The sequence below is a fragment of the Cryptomeria japonica genome, chromosome 2, assembly GCF_030272615.1.
Source record: "Cryptomeria japonica chromosome 2, Sugi_1.0, whole genome shotgun sequence".
NCBI lineage: Eukaryota > Viridiplantae > Streptophyta > Pinopsida > Cupressales > Cupressaceae > Cryptomeria > Cryptomeria japonica.
Genome location: NC_081406.1, coordinates 530,158,989 through 530,180,140, shown reverse-complemented (window position 1 = coordinate 530,180,140; position 21,152 = coordinate 530,158,989). Strand labels below are relative to the sequence as shown.

The following is a 21,152-nucleotide window of genomic DNA, read 5'->3' as shown; positions in this document are numbered from 1 at the left end:
AGGTCAAGATACTATCACCATCAATGCACACAATATGCTGCACGTTCTCCATCTTCACAATACCTAAATTTCAAATTCATCTTTATCATTCGTTAAAGGCAGCAAGTAATTCTACAATATCCTGCTTCAGCTGGTGTGTGGTTTGTTGTCCTCATTTTTGTTTAAAAAATGAAAGACCATTACATGAAATTTTTGTCAAAAAATGAAAATTTTACTCTATGGCACGCTTCCCAAGGCAGAATTATGCCTAATCCTTGGACTGGATTAATACTCACTCCATCCTCGAACCACGTTTCGAATTTTGTCGCATTCTAGGTTCGTTTGCTATGTCTTTCCTCCTTCAATTTCGGGTTTTTTCTCTTTGATTGTAGGTGGGAAATTTTCCTTGAATTGCAAGTTTTAATGATTTCTTTTGTTTTGGTCTTTGTAGGGAAATTTTTGGCTAATTACAAGTGCACTTTATTGAAAAATAAGAACTTGTAATTTGCTTTTTATTTCCCCCTTGTTGCTTTTTGGTTATTTAAGTTATAATAGGGATTTTTTGGATAAGTTACAAGTTAACTTGTAATTCTTTTGAAAAACCCCTATTTTAATGTCTTTTGCTTGTAATAGGGATTTTTAACCTCTATTACATATGTACAAGTTATTAAAACTTGTAGGGATTTTATTTTCCCTTTACAAGTTATTTGTAACTTGTATATCTCTTTCCAAAACCCGATTTTGCTTAGAAATGGAATAAAGTGACATTTAAACCTTGCTATTTTGCCCCAAAAACCTGATTTTCTCAATAAAGTGCAATTTGGAGAATTTTAAACTTGTAATTGCATTTTCAAAACCCGATTTTGCCTTGTTGATGAAAAAGTGCAATTTTAAACTTGCTATTTCATCCAAGAAACCTGATTTTCACAAATACATGCAAAATCGAACCTGCTATTTCCTCCAAAAAACCCGATCAACAAAGAGAAACGTTTTTGTTGAAGATTTCAAGCAAATTTCGTGGAGATTTTTTAGGAAGGAGAGGCGTTTGGGATTCTTTCCTATTCTCATGCATTTGCAAACACATTTCACGCCATTTGGGGTTTATAATTACTGTTTTTTTTTGATCTAAATCAGCAAACACGTGTTTGCCCAAAACCCACGTTTTGGTGGATCTAAACTCCACGAATCTTCAACCTCCTAAGTCTTTTTTGTTTGGTGTGGTAAGGCGTTTAGGTTAGAGGGAGATTTGACCCCTTCTTGGGCCATTTTTCTTGTATATGATGCCACGTTTTTGCTTATGGCTTTTTAATAAAAGGAGGCAAGGGTTTTTGATTGTGGTTTATCTCTATTTAAGAGCTATTCTTCTTTCTTCCAAAGATTGATCATCTTTTGAAAAGGCATTTTCAGATTGAAACAAGGTATGATTTATTTTCTTTTCTTGTTTCATTTTTTTGTCATCTTTTGAAAAGGCATTTTCAGATTGAAACAAGGTATGATTTATTTTCTTTTCTTGTTTCATTTTTTTGTTTTCTTGTTATCTTATTTTCCTTTCTAGTTGTAAATTTGTATATATGTTGTTTTTTCCCCAAAAATCGGTTTTGTGAGAGAGATTTTCCCCCTTGAAAAGCAATTTTTGAATTGCATTGATCTTCCCCATTTTCCCTCTTTACTTGTATTCAGGATTTTAAATCCCGATTACAAGTTGAATGAAAATCATTGTTCTTCCCTTACGGTCAAAAATTTTAACCATCTTTTGTTGAAATTCCAAGTTGCAAAGATGAAAAATGCCCATCCTTCCAAAATCGGGTTTTTAGAACCGGATTGCATGTTCAAATTTCTTCCCATTTTCATGAAAATGTCATTCCCAAAATTTTTCCATTTTTATCCACCCATAACGCCTATATCCGTACTTTCAGTTCACTCATTTCTCCATTTACCGTTTTACAAGTATACTTGCATTCGGGTTTTAAAAAACCGATTGCATGTGCGCTCTTCTAAACTTGTATATTTGTAAAATTTTCTCGAAGATCCGAAATTGGTCAAAGTCAAGATTTTTGGCATTTCCCATTTATTTCCCCTTTTTCTCTCACAAAATCGTGAAGTGCAAGGGTTGGAGTTCTTCTCATTTGAAGAAGGAAAAATGTTAGTTGTAGCTGATTATGATGTTGCCTTAACACTTTTAAGCCTTCATCGCAGTATACCAGGTTGTCCTTCAATGTCAGATTTACCGTCATCTCCAATTCCGAAGAAAATGAAGTATACATATGATAAGTAACAAAATGAGGTTTTACCTTCTCAAGTCTCTTCTCCTTTGGATCGCATAAAAGATACAGAGATAGGGCATGTGAACATTTCAGAATTTGTCAAGAGGGTAGAGGATCTGCAGGATAGCAATATGCAGCGGCTGTTGGATAGCCATATCCATCACGCATCTTCTTTTCCAGTGGCTGCCCTAGAACTTGAATTTGTTCTCGCTTGCGCCCATCACTTTGACAAGGAGACGAGAACCATTAGAAATGATGATGGTGAAGCAATAATCCGCCTTGATGCAGACACAATTGAGAAAGTCTTCAAAATACCACCTGCACCTGTTTATATGGAAATCTCCAAAGATAGTGCAGCTGAGTACTACGTAAAAAGGGAAAAAGGACTGCAAACGTCATATTAACAAGTGGATTCACGAGCCACGAGCCACTTTCTCAAGGTGGGCTAAGTTGTACCGCTGTGACTTCAAATGGGAGATTGTGGACATCATTACTCTCCTCAACAGGATAATGGGTCTTGAACATTCTAATGTTTTTGAGCCCTGGATGTACTAGCTCGTCATGTTCATAAGGCAGTCCCATCATATATCATGGGGAGAAGTCATTAGCGATGCCTTGTGCGAACAACTTGCAGCAGTCCCTTCCACCATGACTTTCTATATGAATTCATACTTAGTGTATTTGGCAGCGTCACTCAGACATTTCCCTGGTTTTTCTACCAGAGGTGACCGCTCGCTTATACCGGTATGGGAATACTATGATCAACTGCCTTTGAGACCCAACAAATTGCATTTCAGAAGAGTTCAAGATGCATTCTTCGGTTACTTCATGTGTCAGTTTGATAGAACTCTGAAGAACAAAAGGGTATCAAATGAGGCATGGGAAAGAGTGAATGAGTATGAGTGCTTGTTTCTTCAATTCCCGATCTTTATCTATATGAGAGTCGGATGCTATAGTGGGCAGCCATACATGCTCCCTAGATACCCAACTGATAAGATTATTCTTATGGAGTTGGGAAGACAGATCATGATTGGCCACGCTCATCAGTTTGTCAGACATAAGGTTGGAATGGGGATTTCTACAACAAACCCATTGAAAATTGGCCGGTATTCTCTTGTCACATCCGTCAAAGCCAAGGCTATGGAGACTAAGATGCAGGAAATTAAGCTCAAAAGGTTTAAGTCCAGAGCTGATTTTGATTACCGGGGTATGAAGGAAAAGATCAAAAAGTCCTTCGCGCACGTGCATCGTATTGAGGATATTTGGGTAGATCTCCGTACAAAAGTGGAAATTCTGAAGATGGATTTTACTGCAGGCTCACTGTTGAGCAAGTTGTTGATTTGAACTTGGTGGATATTCCTCAAGGGATGATTGACGATGGGAATGTACCTGATCTTGAATATATTTCATGAAGGGTTGAGGAAGCTCCACTTCGTTTAATCCAATGGTCACACAAGGAGTGCATATCCATTCTTGAGAGATTTCAGCCTATCTTGGCTAACACCAACGTTTAGCTGAAAAGTAATGGTGTTAGACTCATCAAAATCAAGGTTGGAAAAGAAGATGATTCTACGGGGCCTCTTGGACGTAAGTCTGAGATTCAGGTTTACAACAAGGAAGGCCCATCATCTTCTGGCACCAGGATCAAATTGCGAGTTAGTTGGGCAATAGTGCTTCCTCCTAAGGAGGCGACAGTTCGTGGGAAGGAAAAGTCATGGTTTCATGTTCAGGTGATCGATCTTGATAATCCAGAAGAAGGACAACAATTTGATGATGCTCCTAAGTCTCGAGCTTCAGACTCACCTCATGAGATCCCTCCCTCAGTTTCCATTGAGACGCCCCTTTCTCCTCTTGACATAATGGTGGAAGAGTCTCCTCAGAATGTCGTTCCTATTTCAGCATACGAGCGGTCTCCTGATCATCAACAAGAGAGTGTGTTGGAAGTTCTTGAAGATACTCCTGCATGTATCCAGGTGTCAGAGATTGATACCTCCACTTCCGGCTTTGAAGAATTTATGAGGCAATCTTCATGCCCATTAGTTACTGAGCAAACCGTGGTCGCCATCCAGACAGATACTCCTCCTAGGATGACCACAGTTGTTCAAACAAAAACTGCTTCTCCTTTGCTTGCAACTGTTACTGAAGGAGAATTAATGGCTTTACCTCCATGGCTTAGTTCTTTTACCCCAAAAAGGAAGAAGCAAGAAATCTCACCTGATGGCTTTGATTATCAGCAACTGAAACAGTCTAGGCTCAAGGTGGCTAAAAAGGCCAAGACTATCTCCAGAGTAACTGTTGACAACAACAAGAGGAAGGTAGCTGAAATTGTTGAACCTCTTGCAGATAAGCCACTTGAAGAGATGTCGGCTGCTGATTACAAAGTTACAAGGATAGAATTGGGTAAGCAAACACATGAGGTGATTAAACATGATGCCCAATTTTTTGTAGCTTCACTAGTACAACGGTGTGATGAAATTCTAGCTAAGAAAGACAAGATAGAAGAGGACAACTGACAACTTGTTGCAGCTATTCTTAAAATCACAAAACATACTGGTGAAGTGAGTAATCCTTCAAGTTCTATCGAGGCACGAGAATCAATTCATAGAGTTGAAAGAGCTTCTCAAAAAGTACAAGCATTGGATTCCTGGGTTGATCAGCTTCATGATCTATGTGCACAAGTGCTGAAAGACATTTTTCAGATGATGTGTAAGTTGGAGACTATTGAAGAGAAATTAAGTCATACCTTCGACGCTTTTAAGAAGAATCTGGAAAGTGTTGAAGATAGTTTGACAATGTGGCGCACCATGCCCCAACAACAGTTGAGTGTTCTACAGGAGCATGCCATTATCCCTTCCAGGGTCATGTATTTGGAATTTGAAGAGCTTCTGGAAAATAAGGCCCTTGTTCTTAAATCCCTCATTGAGGAGATTGGTGATGCAATGAGATTACGAGGTGCAATTTTCCAAGATATTGTTTCTCATTATGAAAATGCCTCTTGCAACATAATAAGTCAGGATGGAGAGTTGATACCAGAAGAAGAAGTTCTTGCAGATTTACAAATGAGGATTCATAATGAATGGAGGAGCGAACAATTCTTAGCTGCTTCAATTCAAATTTTGATGAAACACCAAATCTTTTTGCATGAAATTCAGTCCATCTTGGAGAAGAACAACTCTATGCTCCTCCGATGCCATGATACCATTGTGAAGACCATGGTTGTTGCCAAGAACACCTATGAACCGGATCCTGATGAACTACGAATGATCATCCAAAAGTTTGAAGGATTCATGTCTTCACGTGCTGCAACTTAAGTGTTTTTCAACACTTAGTTGTATTTTTGCAGATTTGTAATCTTTTAGTTGTAGTTTTTCTTTTGACAAGTTACATGTAAAAGCCATCTGTAAATTGCAAGTTAAGTCTTTATTTGCACTTTTGTAATTACATGTAAGACAACTACAAGTTGTGTTCAGTTAGTGTTGGTGTAAATAATTATTCATCTTAGATATTATTACACTTTACTTAAGTTTACTTAGGTACATGCATTTAATAGTAGTTTGGGTATGAGACACTTGGGTGTTTGTCCCACATTGGGATAGTGTGTTTAGGAGAATTTCCACCTTTTATGGTGTTGATCTTATCTTGTTGTTACATTCCACCTCATGTGGAATATTATATTGTTTCTCCTACCTACCCACACCTATTTCCTACCTACCCTTATTTCTTATTGAGCCACATGTCATGTTTGTGTGCTCACATATCCATAAGCCTTGCTATATAAGTAGGCTCATCTACATTATGTGTACGAGCAATCATTGAACATCTTGTAATGATCCAGTTGATCATATTTTGCATCTTGATAGAATACAGTTTATTCCTATCATATATTTTGTCTCTCTAATTTGTGCTTTCCATTGCCTCTAGATCTTGGTAAAATCTCACAGTTAAGACTGTAGTTGGAATAAATCTTAGTTTGGTGGTTGAGAGAATCTCTCAAGTTAGTTAGGATTTTCCCACCTTTTTTTCAAGGCTCCTCTTCTATAAATACTTGAGGGGTCTATTGTAATTTTTATCTTTTTGGAAAGCAAGCAAAAACTTTGCCAAATTTACGGCAAAGAAGTCTTTGAGCTTTCATGTGTGAATTCAAGAATTGAAAGGAATAGAAGGAATTTGCTAAAGCTTTGAGTTTTTGTGCTACATACTTGAGTTTGTGTTCTATATTATCTTTCTTGCAAGTTTTTCTTGAAAGAACTTATCAAATTTGATTTGTAGTCTTTATGCTGCAAGTATTTGAGGTTAATATAAATTAGAATAAATAATCTTTTGAGAAGAGCTGTAAGTCTTTGTGCTTGCACTTATTCTTAATAGAATTTAGGAGCAGATTTTGTGAGAAATAGCTGTAAGTCTTTGAGCTTATACTACTTCCCACTGTTTTATGTAAAAAAGAATCAGATATTGCAGTCTTTGAGCTGTTATAATTTGTTCTTGATAGCATTAGTATAGAAAAGGGTAGATAGGACTTCACATAATCAAGTCTTTGAGCTTGATATTGCTGTCCCGTCTCGAAGGAAGTGACGAAAGTCTTTGAGCTTTCAGGAAATTTCATTTCCTTTCTCTCATTTCATTTCGAAAGTTGTTATTGCTGTTTTATATCAAATCGCTATCACTTTTTTGTGAAGAAAAAAAGATATTGTTTTTCTTGAAAGAAGAAGAAAGATTGCTGTCCCATCCTATTTTATTTTTAAAGTTGTAGTTAGATAGGGGGAGCCTTCCCTTAATTAGGAGAGTTTTACTCACACGCTGTGGTTGAAACCACACTTTTGTATATTTCCCCAAGTGTACAAAATTTTCAACCAACACGGTTATGGTTTTATAGTTTCACTTGTTAGCTGCATTCCATGCAAAAGCACATTGAAAGTCCAAACAGGAAGGTAATAGGCATGGTTACCTGTATCTATTGGGAGCGAGTTACAATATATTCCACCATATTTATTGCCTTTCGTCATCCTGTAAACTTTGGGATCACAGGATGAAATATATAATCAATGCATGTCTAGATAAATTTCTCATGTATAGCATGTATTTTTTAGATTATTATCTGCATAAGTAGTCCTATGGTATGGTTATTAGGTTGTTGATCAGATTTCCCATTTGAAAACCTTCAAATAGCAGGGTGCCAATGTAAGTTACTAAGCAGGTTACATTGTATTGCTTCAACAGAGTCATTGATGATTGGTCCTTGGATGAAGCTCCTGATAGCAACTAAGTGCATCAATGGTGACTTGTGTGAATGCTGCCTTCAGATTTTTACATGAAAAGTAACTATTTAGTCAAACAATGTTCAGGGTTATCATATTGCTTTAAAGAATCTAAAAAACTGTCAGAACGCTAGTCAAACGGAAAATCAGCTGCTGCAGAAAGTCTGCCATTCAATGTTGCTATTTTTGTTCAAACTTTTTTCAGCTCATCAAAAAAAGTAAACCTTTTTTCTTAATAAGCTGGTATAATTTTAAATAAGTATTCAAAGAGATTATTTTTTCCTAAAGTAAATGCTGGTCAATGCTGCTGAAAAGTGAAAGCTAAAATAAAATCTGGTCAATGCCTTAACTATTATCACTTCACTAATCAACTGTTTTTTCTGTCCTTGTTTGCCTGAATCTGTTAATGTTTGTAGCTTGAGTCGAATGATCATTTAGAATACATATAATATATGTTGATTAATAATAATATATTATTATGTTATATTATTATATTATTATTAATCATATAAAATTTAATATTCAATATTAATCTATTATATTATTCTAAATTAATAATTGATTGATGAAACATTATAATATTGATTAAATTATTATAATTAAAGGAGAGACATGTCTGTTCAAGGACATGCCTCTCCAAAGGAATATATATAGTATAATGTTATTCAATTTGAGAACACATAGAATTCCAAGAATGCAAGTATCAGATTGAATCAGATATATACATTAAAATACATTCAATAAACCTTGGGAAAATCAACATGGTATCAGAGCTTAGGCTTGTGAAGTTTAATTTGGAGGTTGGAGAGGGTTGGAGAATTCAGTTTTTTTTAGAATTTTCAGTCTGAAATATGCCATTGCACGGTCCTTGGTTGGCCTCAAAATGAGGACTATAATATATGGATGGAAAGATCTGTGTTTCTAGTTTTCAAATATGTTTATCTCGTTAAATTTGATTGATTTGATTCAGTTTTGTGCAAGATATGACAACTTTGGTGCAGGTCACTTGAAACCCTACTTAGGGTTAGCAGTTTTGGGAAAAATGTCATAACTTCTATTTTAACCGTTGGATCTGGCTATAACTTGGAGGAAATGTTTGTAATTAGATTTTCTAACATCTCACTGAAGAGATTGGATAAATTTGGTAAATTGCAAAAGTTATTAACGACTGTGTGTGGTAGATCATAATGAAAGTGTTGATCAAAATTATGAAAATGTTCTACATCATTCAAAGGGAATTATGATAAGAGATGATTCATGCGTGATATTTCTTATATGGGCTCACCTTAAGAAAGGAAATGTTTTAAACTTAAGATAAGTATTCCATGTTTTATTAAGGCCCATGAATTATTGAGTTTGTAATTTATGCTATAATATTGGCTAGTAAAATCTTGTATGCTTCTATCATTGGTATTTCTGTTCGAGATAATTTAGTTTATGAGCTATTTGTAATCTCTCTCTGACATACCTTCAGGACGAAAGCACAATAAAATTTAATTAAAGGGAAAAATAAATTGATGCTTATAAATGAAATTATGGTTGGTATCAGATTCAGAGGGAGTCTAATATTTCATCAGAAGTAACCTTAGACAAGGAGGTCAGATGGTTGATATCAGATTTAGAGGGAGTTTAATATTTCATCAGAAGTAAGCTTAGACAAGGAAGTCAGATGGTTGATATCAGATTCAGAGGGAGTCTAACATTTCATCAGAAGCAACCTTAGACAAGGAGGTTAGATGGTTCATATCAGATTCAGAGGGAGTCTAATATTTCATCAGAAGTAAGCTTAGACAAGGAAGTCAGATGGTTGATATCAGATTCAGAGGGAGTCTAACATTTCATCAGAAGCAACCTTAGACAAGGAGGTCAGATGGTTGATATCAAATTCAGAGGGAGTCTAACATTTCATTAGAAGAAACCTTAGACAAGGAGGTCAGATGGTTGATATCAGATTCAGAGGGAGTCTAATATTTCATCAGAAGTAACCTTAGACAAGGAGGTCAGATGGTTGATATCAGATTCAGAGGGAGTCTAACATTTCATCAGAAGCAACCTTAGACAAGGAGGTCAGAAGGTTGATATCAGAGGGAGCCACACCATCATGAAAATATGCTTAATGCATTCTTCTCTGTGAGAGATAAGTTTGAGGAGCAAGCCCTTGTTAATACACTCTTCTCTGTGAGGGAGAAGTTTGAGGTGAAGGCCCTTGTTCCACCCTTTGGGAGTAGTCATGGTGAACGTCATGATGAGATGAAAACATCACGTTGAGCAACTTTGTGATGGGCACTTGTGTTCATACTTCATATGCATTCTCATACATGGGAGTAGCCATGATGGATATCATGATGTTGAGTACCATGATGAATCGTGTTCCACTCTCTAGGAGTAGCCATGGTGGATGTTATTTCATGACTATATTATTAACATGGATTCCTCCCTAGCTAAGAGGGAGTGTTGATGTTGTAGTGGTCACCCTTGTGAAGAGACAAATGGTGTCATTGAGGACCGACCCCTTGTGAAAGGGTGCCTCCCTCATATATATAGAAGATGCAAACTCATTCTCTGATCCATTCAATTTATGTGAAGAACAGTTTATATATTAGTTAGAGCAGATTGATCCTTTGAAGAAAACCAATTAGATTTGCTCTTGTGAAATTTGCTTCAAGGAGTGAAGCAACATATATTGGGCTCGTATCTTGCATTATTGCTAGAATTATTTGATATATAAAGACATTTTATGCTGGGTGCTTCTCCCTCGAGTAGGGGGGTTTTCCCTTGGAGATCAAACTGCAGATATTCTGACCAAAAACCTCTTTCAGAGTGAAGGTTGATCACTTCAGAAAAGGTTTAGGTATGATAGAAAGGTAATTTGCTTTGCAATTTGTATTTGCATGTTTAATGTGTAAACTTCTTTGTCATGACAAGACATTTTTGGATTTTATCCCCTGGGTTCATATCTAAGAGGTGACGATCTCTCAAGATAATGAACACTTGTATGGAGACATTATAAGGTGACGATCTTATAATGTCCAAACCATTTATCATGGTGGATCTCTGGTGAATCATGGATGAAGCCATGATTGTGTTGTGGTAAAACATTCATATGAAATGTTAATGCACATACCACAACTTGGATAAGATGAGAATTTAAATCTTTCTCATATGATTATCCTTAAGTATTGCGTGTTTAGGCAATACTGATATCACGTGCTTAGGTGATATCCTGTCATCACAAGATTGACGTGATGGACATTTGTATCATGTGTCTAGGTGATACTTCATATCATGTATTTAGGTGATATAACATTTGTATAAAATGTTAGTGCACTTATCACAACTAGGATAAGGTGAGAAATTAAGCTTTCTCATATGATTATCTTTAAGTATTGCGTGTAGGCAATACTGCTATCACATGCTTAGGTGATATCCTATCAATCGCAAGATTGATGTGATCAACTTCAAGATCATGTGTTTAGGTGATACTACATACCAAATGATTAGATGGTATGATTCTCATGAATGACTAAAATGATCACTATCTATTAAATTATGATGCTTGAATATATTGTCTACATTCATCTTACCTAGCTAAGAGGGAGTGTTAATTATGTTTTGTGTATCAATGGTAAGGGCCATAAGTGTTGACATGGGAGATCACTACACATTTTGTCTGATCATCCTCCCTAGCTAAGAGGGAGTGTTAATGTTTGTAGCTTGAGTCGAATGATCATTTAGAATACATATAATATATGTTGATTAATAATAATATATTATTATGTTATATTATTATATTATTATTAATCATATAAAATTGAATATTCAATATTAATCTATTATATTATTCTAAATTAATAATTGATTGATGAAACATTATAATATTGATTAAATTATTATAATTAAAGGAGAGACATGTCTGTTCAAGGACATGCCTCTCCAAAGGAATATATATAGTATAATGTTATTCAATTTGAGAACACATAGAATTCCAAGAATGCAAGTATCAGATTGAATCAGATATATACATTAAAATACATCCAATAAAACCTGGGGAAATCAACAGAATCTAGAGGGATTGTAGAATGTCATTATTTGACCTATAAATAGTAATTAGTATTAGTCAATCAAGGACAATGTCATGTTGTTCAGCACAGCCTTAGAAAATTAAATGCAGGTTGGCCAGGAGAGAGAAAATTGGAGTTTTAAGCTAATTGACACTACTTTGATTCTGATGACATCATTCTATTAAAATCTAAAAATAAGTTCAATGATGATGTCATGAATCGACTTATGATCTTATAAATTATCGGATGATGTTTTGGGGATGGTATTGTGTTCTTTTGTCTTCTGAGATATTCCCTGATCTATCCATTGAGACTGTCTTCAATCAATTTGAAGATACACTGAGAACTTCATGGTTAGGTGAAGGTATGTTGCTGTAACAATGTACATCTATGGTTTTAAGCCAAGGTGATGATTGTTCATGAAGGCAAGTAAGAGGACAAGATCCTTTCTTCCTTGTTAGATATAACCTTTCTCTTGGTATACTTTTTTGCTAAGTTGCCAAGTTGGGTACAGGTATGTGGGTATGATACACTGATAATGTGGGGCTGGGTATGTTCATATATATATATATATATGCAACTTAAAAACATAATTAAGTTTAGAATGTTATATGCCAATACACATGCTAAACAAAACCATTACAAATTTTAAATTTTGAAACATAAAATACTAATTTAAATTCAGTTTTCAATATCAAAACGATTAAACTTGAAAGTCATGATAATTTAATCATTGTTTAACATTTGGCCTGTTAATGGGCTCTCCTAGGTTGATTTGGGAATGAACAAGGTGAGTGGAAAAATTGGATTGGCAGAGACCTAAGGAGGGTTGGGTTAAAGTGAATTTTGACAGAGCATCAAGGGGCAATCTGGGACTGTCTGGTGCGAGATTCGTTGCACAGGATTGGCGAGGAGATATCTTGGCTATTGAGGCAAGGAGACTATTGGATGGCATAAACAATGAAGCAAAGGCACAAGTGGCATTGTGGGGTGTGAGGACGGTGTAACGTTTGCCAATACCGTGTTTGCATTTGGAAGGCCACTCCCAAATTATAGTTAATTCAATTATTAAAGGAGAGGCTTTATCTTGAAAAATTAACAAGATTATTAAAATGATTAAGAGGTGAGTGGTGAAGCGGTGTGGGAAGATTATCGAGGTGTTGAGCTGGATCACGTGTGAGTCGTATGTTGCCGAAGGAGGAAGTTTTTATGATTCTTTATTGTTGATTTGACAAGGGGTGTATTTCTTAGTATTAAACCGCAAATGTATGTGGCGGGCTTTATTTTGCAGGACGAGGTGTTGTGAAAATGACAGAATGTGATTTTTGGGGTGTAGGAAAAGTGCTGGAATTGAGGCCAACTTTTCTCTCCACTCGTCGAAACAATAATTTGTTTTTTTGTCAAAGGTTTTGAGAAAAGGCTCGTGGGGTTGTTTAAATTAGATGACCCCACATCTTTCTTCACATTTTGGATGTTCTGTTTGGAGATGATTACATGAATTCTGAATTTCACTATAGAACCAATGTAGACATTATCTCCATGTTGGTTGTGTGGGGGTTAGAGCTTGGCACCAAGGAGGATGTTTTGTGGGTGGTGAGGGCTTGTGTTCTAGAGCAGTACACATATGGAATGACCTCCATTCTTGTGAGAGAGCATAAGTAGGTAAAGGACTGCAACGCTAGTTTGGAGAGGGTATGATGCAAGGTGGGGAAGAGTCGGGTTATGAACCTTTCATCTTATGGAATGATGGTGTAGACAAAGCCGCTCGGATGGAGGAGGCATGTTTGGGGTGGGAGGCGTTGAAGGAGCTTGTTCGTGACAAGGAAGTGGAGCAGCAGATGGCAAGGGAGGCGAAGAAGAAAGAGGCCGAAAAGAAAATGAAGTTCGAACTTGAAGATTTTTGGATCAATGGCTCGAGTAAAAAGAGGAAGAAATTGTAAATTGTTCCTATTTTTGTTTTTGTTCTTTCGAATGGTTTAAAGACTCGTGGCTTTGTTTTGGAGGGTTTTCGGTATTGAGAAAGGTTGGCATTAAAGCCACATTTTGTTGATGTAGTATACTTTTAATGGTGTAGTAAGGAGTTTGAAAAATCACTGTATTTAGACTGTAGATTGCACAGTAAGGCATCTATTGGTGTAGGGTTTAAAGTATACAGTAGTGTTTGTCTGTGGTCAAAGACCTGATACTGGGGTTGATCCCTATTTTTGAAATCTTTTATGTATAAGACTTTTACTATATTAATAAAATATAGTCAAATTACCGATAAAAAAAATCATCGTTTAACATTTAAATAATACAATTAGCAACTAGTTCGCTAATCAACATCGTATGGTTCATCATCAAGACCAAGATTGTCATCAACCTTAACATTAGATGACGGAACCCCACTACCACTTGCACTCTAAAAGTATGTTGGCTACTTGACTCCTCAATAACTGAAGATTGTGCAACAAAATAAATATCCAAGTCATTATGCTCTATTTCTACATCCTACAACTTTGTTGCCCCTTACTCATACTTCTCATTTTTGTGAGTAAGAAGGTGCAAGTTAGAATGCATGTAAACTAGCTCCTTTGCTTTGCTTGATGCCAATCGATTGCGCTTTATCGAGTAGATGAAGGAGTATGTACTCCAATTCTATTTAGCTGAAGAAGAACTAGCAACCTATTGAAGCAAAGGGAGCTCTCATTAGAGTTTTCAAATCAACAATTTTGTAAATCAAACTTCAAATTTGAAAATAGTAATATTTAAATGACAACAAAATTTAGAGAGTGGGTGAAAATTCATAAACTTGTGATAAAATTTTGATCTCAAGAACTTGGAGGTGCAATTTGTGGCCATTGAGGTACTTCCAAGAGTTTAGTATCAGCAAATTCAGTTGTAGCTACATCTTCCATATCAGTATCATGGAAGAGTTTAGTAAGAGCTTTCCTAAACCCTTCATTGACTTCTACATCATGATATGGTTGCACCCTTGATGGCATAGCAAGGATCTCTTTACTGTAATATTTGGGAGTCAATGTGAAGGCAAGAATATGGAGTGGGGTGGTCATTTTGTTCCATTGCTTAACACAAATTGACTGCACCTCTTTGAAGAAGGTTTCTTTAGGATCTTGCTCTTTTGCACCTATGATGGATTTCATGTTCTCAATCATTGAGTCTATGCCATCATAGACCTCCCCCAAGCATGGCTTATCCATGTTAGTAAAGTGGATCATACTCGTGATGGGCTTGGTGAAACTAAGAAGATATTCCACACGATCCCGACAATTGTCATCTAGAATCTTTTGCTTTACATTTGCTGGCCACTCAGCGTTGGATTGTCTCCATGTGGCCCATGATTGGGTAATGACCATACCAAAAAGTGCCTCTCGTGCCTTTACAAATTGTCTCAAGATGGTTGTGTTGGATGAAAATCTAGTCACAACAACCTATTTGAAAATAATTAAAACCAAAGAAGAGTGTATATAACTTTTTAAAATTAAAATAAATTATTAAAGTAAAACATAAAATCAAAATATTTTATTGTTTAAAATTTGAATTACCTTTAGTATCTCTAGTCATGAGAATGATCTATAAATAGCTTGCGATGTGGTGATTTGTTATGAACATTTGGATCTCTTCAGCTTCAGCATAGACATGTTTGATCTAATCTATTTTTGTACCCAACGTTTGTAGCATGAGGTTGAGTGAATACACAACACAAGGTGTCCAAAATATATGTTCAAACTGTGTCCAAGGTGTACAATTCTTTGCATTGTCCGTTATAAATTGGACAACATTTTGAGGGCCCACTTTGTTAATGCATTGTGTATGGATGTCAGCAATAAATTGTACGTCCTTCACCTTGTAATGTCCCTTTTTTGGGGCTTCCCTAAATCTTGCCCTAAAATCACAAATTCCATTAAAATAAGAAATGTACGGTAGTTAGAGGTATAACATTACCAATTGAAATACTTTTAACAAGATAAACCTTGATTCAAGTCCCACAACCATATTCAATATATATATATATATATCAATTATTTCCGTTAGGGTTAGTAATGCCGGATATAAGCATAAATTCATATAATTATCATATTTCCTTAGATAGGTCTAATCACAATAGAGTTTGAATGAAGGAGCATGAAAGGATCAGCTTGAAGCAATCTTCATACTAAGCCCAAGTGTGGACACTCACCCTCTTGGCCCCAAGTGGTAGGCACCTTGGACATCCATCATGGGGTGGTCTATCTAGTGGGATGCTTGTATCTGCACTCCCTATCCATGTTTCCTTATTCATCCTCTTTGAGAGCATGATGGGTTTCAATCAAAGGGTTTCCCTACCAACCAATCCACACTATGGAGTCCCTCGAGAAAATCGTATAAGGCGCCTTGAGCTTATCCCTTCCCATAAATCCCATGAGCATGGAATGACACCCACCATTCGGCCTTCTGGCCCCACCTAGGGTGGGCACACTTGATGGAACTCAGTGCTACTTGCTTCCTTATTATGTATTTCATTCTCCCCTCCGTAATGGGACGGTTGGTTGGATAAAGTATTAAGGAATCTGTAATATAATTTATTATACATGAATTTCATAGTAGCAAGAATTGAAACATATAAATATATGTTAGCAGCAATATGTTAATTACATATCATTCCTACATATTATTAACCGGAAGACATGATAACAAATCAGCAAGATAAGTGTTCTATGCATTATGCATCATACCAAGCACCTATCAAAGTCTGCTGACTATCCTTTGATTAATTCTGAAATTAGATATCTAGTTAGGATCGATTGACTTGGTTATCCTTTTCTGCTGATGATAAATCAAAATTTCTGTTCTTATATCTTCACAATGTGAGGGTCACATCCCTTGGAACTGAAGAGATGTTCCTCTTCTTATGTACCCGTTACTTGCTGTCCTTTCATTGACATCCAATGCCCTTTGATAACCACCAATGCCTCTGGCTAAATACGAATTTGAAAATAATAGATTTCAGGTTGGCTCTTAATAATTATTGCCAATTATTGATCATTGTTATTTATGGTGGGTCGGCTGTCATTCCGTAAGGTCAATAGTTATTACTTTTTGGGTCGGCCTTGTATTTATTAATCATCCATGTTTTGATTAATTATTTATTTATGATTATTTCTTCTTTGTGACTTCTATTCTGGTCGGCTTTATTTATTCAGTCGGCTAGGGTTTATTTAAGGACAGGATAGATCTAGGATTTTTTATTTATAGGTGTAGTTTGTGATCTTATTTTTGGTGAGGGCATGACACACCTGCCCCTCACAATCCACAAATTTTAGAAACATTGCACCTATAGGACACATTGCAATCACATTAATTGATGTTCCATTTTTTGCATTCTTCCATCCATCGGAATAACTTGGACAACATTTTGAGGGCCCACTTTTTTAATGCATTGATTGTATAAGGATTTTAGCAATAATTTATACATTCTTTACCTACATCTCACCATCCATAGCTTTTAGAAACCGTATGGTGGTTGGAAATGAGGATCCACTAGTTTAGCTATGTAAACAAAGAATTAACTCACTTTCAACCAACATTAACATTTAAGGGGAATGAAATCAATAGATTCAACCTCAGGTCTATAAGAAAGAGGGCTGAATGCAGATTTGATTCCACTCTCCTTGATTGAATTGAAAATGAGCTATGGAAATGATGTAATTGAATTGAAGAGCTAGGGTTAAGGATGTGAAATTGACAATGATCAGCATGCACAGACAGTTTTAGATCAGATATGCAGACATAAAGTATAGATCTGAAAATGGGAAGTAGAAAGGGACTTGTGTTTGAAATCTAGGCTCGTAAATGCGGGACAATTGTTCTTGGGCGTTAGTGTCTAGGAGTGTTGGATGCGGACAACATATATATTTTCAAGATCAAGATGCTGTTTTGAGTGTTTCGTTGAAGTGTTGTCGGAAAAGTTTTGGACAAAGGTGTCTGGGTGACCTTTTCCTTTCTTTTTTGCCTTTACAAAAGCTGATTCTGTGCATCTTTGTTTGCTTTTTCATATCTATATTTGTTGTCTCCAGATTTCGTCACCTGCACATACGACAGGGGAAAATGGTGTTGTTTGATAGGGGTTTGCCTAGGTCAAATTCTAGGTTGGAATTAACCCTTGTATGAAATTGATAAATCAAAAGGAAAGCTATGAAGTAGAATGCTAAATGTTAAACCTCAAGCTTGTTGTAGTTGATGATGGCTGATGATGCAATGCTCTTTGAATGTGATCACAAGTGTTGATGCAATAACATTACATGATTTGACAAGACGTAAATGAGTCAATCATGAAAACATGTTTGAATGTAGATTGTTGCCACTTGCACTCCATAATGCTTAGATCTTGAAGGATATGGTGGGATGAAATGTTGCTTGACGGATACTTATGAGATGTGGATGGATGTGTGTATGATGGATGGATATGAAAATGAATTGAAAGGATGCTATATATAAGGTTCTCAAGGTATTTTGTAAATTAAGCCAACCTCCAATGGTCGTATTGAAGTATTGGGATTGAGAACCAACTGGCAAGAATTGAGTTCTAACATATTCAAAATTGGGCCCAGACTTGGGGGACAAGGATACCCAAACGCCCTTGTCTAGGACAAGGGCACCCAAAATAATGTCCACCAAATGCCCTTGTCCACCCAAAATACTGTGGATAAGGTGTGAATTAGGTGCACTCAGTATCGAGACAGAGGTCCAAATCACCATATAAACATATGACTTTAGTTTTGCAGTACAAAGGCTAGAAATACATTTGGAAGAGAGTTGGGACACAAAAAGTAGTGTAAAATTGAAAGGGGTTGCAATTTACAATGCTACAAAAAGATTGCCCCTTTAGGAAACGCTACAATCACATTGATTAATGGTCTATTTTTTGCGTCTTTCCATCTGTAAAAAATAACAAACATGCTTGTTTCTTTCCATAAGGCCTTAATGGGAGCAATGAAGCTTCTATATGTTTGATGTCCTTTGACAATAAAGTGCTAGGCACCTTCTCATAACTAGGACTTGTGTACTCCTTTGTAGCTTCATTTATTTTTCTTACCATGTCTTGCCAATAAGGCGATCGAACAACAGTGAATGATAAATCATTTGCATAGAGGCATCTAGCAAGGAATTGGTAAACAATATCTTTGACATCATTAGTAAATGCCCTCTCCAATGTTACCTTTGCTGTCTTTGGAATACTAGCCTCACCTTCTTTTCTAGCCAAATTTGGATGACTTTCTACTACAATTTCAAGAGCAACAATATGTGTATGAGATGGAGTAGGTGGCCTTTGCAAGCCCCTTCCTATATTCAACAGATGCCCCATTCTATTTTCAATCCTTGCATTTGCTTCCTCTTGCTTGTTAATATATTTTGCTATTTCTAGGTGGTACAAGTGCATTTTTTTTCTTTGACATGTTTTGATTCCCTTTCTAGGAAGTGCACACAAACATGCCCCCACCTGATATTTAATATTTAAATTTATTAATATTTATGTTTATTTGTATATAATTATATTTAATAAATTATTTACATTAAATATAATATTTACTATAATTGGGGTTCATCCCATTGGGTGATGGTTAAGTTATTACTATGCTGGCCTATCGTGATTGTAGGCTTGTGACTTCATTGGTCGAGTGTCCTTACCGGTTGTAAACTGTAGTGTCGATGCTTTTGGTGTTCATACTAGGTGACTTAGTAGGTGTTCATGCCTATGGTCCACTCCCTCGTTGGGCTGGTGTGCTTGCTGGCTTTGTTCCCTTGTTGAGTTACTGTGGTTGTGGGTGTGGATTGTTCCATACTTTCATGTCGGGGATGAGGTCCCTCGATTATGGCCTCACCTAGTGTGGTACTAGGCTAAAAATCATTCACTTATCAAAACAAGAAAATATTTACTATAACTATATCTAATAAATTATTAATATTAAGTATAATATTTACTATAATAAAGTTAAACGTAAAACCTAAAATGAAAAATTTAATAAACATGGATAATAAACCTAAAGTAAATGGTTAAAATTAATAGTAAATTAGGTTTATTATTATTCATTAAACATTTAAATATTAATAGTTTGTATTTTGTAATATTCAGTAAATTATTAATAGTTTAACTTTACAATTTATGGTTTAAATTTTTTTAGGTTTTTGTTCAATTTTTAAAACCAGCAAAAAATAATAAACAAGGGTTTTCTTTTTGGATTAAAGTGCAGTCGAAGGAGGTTTGCAAAAACGAAAAATGCTCAAAACCCTACTTGGAATCAGTGTTAGCGAAATGAAGAATGCTCTAAACCTTCTTTCTACGTCGTGTTTCTGTTCTCCTACATTGCATAGCTCTACTGGTTGCGAAATGATGAAATGGGAGACTCGCATTGTGTTTTAGGGTGTTTTCACCTTTTTTGGCGTCTCAAAAAGTCATAAAAATTGTTCAAATGCCTCAAGTCGGCCTGGAATTGCCATGTTAGTAGTAGAATTGTTTGAGAACAAAATGACAGTCATGGGTTCCATTTGGGCATGCAAAAATTGGTTCTTGGATGCACCCATAGATGGACTACTCGCCAAAAACTCGACGAGTTGGACTTGGCGAGTAGTAATGACTTCTACTTGCCAGGAAAACTCGCTGAGTTTTTTGCGAGTTTTTGCCAAAAACTCAGCGAGTTTTTGCCAAAAACTCAGCGAGTTTTTGCCAAAAACTCAGCGAGTTTTAAAGAAAAACTCGCCCGTGTTAGCATAACAGCCGAAAATGGCAAAAAATACATGCATTTTTTGTTTTTCGATATGGTTTTGGGTTGAGAAGGGGGAAATGCACTTGGAAGGGCCACGTCGAGAGCCCACTATGCCCTCAAGTAATCGCCGAGTTTTTTGGTCTGTTCGTCAGGATTCATATATGGAATATAACATTTTTATACTTTAAGTTATATTCCATATATACTGTCAGGATGTTTGAGAGTGGTTTCGGACCTCCAGGAGTTGTAATGCAAAATTTAGTTTTTGGAGGATTCTTCAATTTTCCAGACTTAGTCAAATTTCAGGATCCTTCGGCGATGCCCCTTGACCCCAACTTGGGGGTGTTGCCCCCAAACCCCCGTCGAAAAATATAGGGGGAAACTGTGCTAATGGAAGTAGGGAAAATTTAACCTCCGAGTCTTATTAGCCTCCATATAACAACATAATTAGCATTGAAGAAATCCTGGTATTATACATTTTAGAGTTGAAAGTTTGAAACTATGAGTATGAATGATGAAATTTCAAATATGATGAAAGTTTGAAACTAGTTTTAGCTAGAGCTGGGAAGAGGAAGTTGTATTTACTTTTGGTTTTACAAAAACTATTTACTATTTTGCTTCCAGCCATCAGCATTTCTCATGAGGATGCGATTTTGTAGACACTTTGCATTTAAATATATCTAGAATCAGCTTGTTTCTTTTGTGTTATCATTTATTAACTCATTGGATGCATCTTCTCATTAAATTTTGCAAAAAAAATGCATTTTTAATTAAAATTAAGTGTGTTTTTACGTTGTCGAGTTTTTCCCGAGTTTTCACCGAGTTTTTTTCTCAGGGGCTTGGCGAGTC

General features: G+C 36.0%; 1 protein-coding gene across 1 annotated transcript in view; it reads left to right on the top strand.

The window, feature by feature from the left end:
- LOC131052199 (mitogen-activated protein kinase 9) overlaps nucleotides 1–21,152 on the top strand; it is a 57,438-nt gene that overhangs the window by 25,404 nt on the left and 10,882 nt on the right. The window lies entirely within an intron of this gene.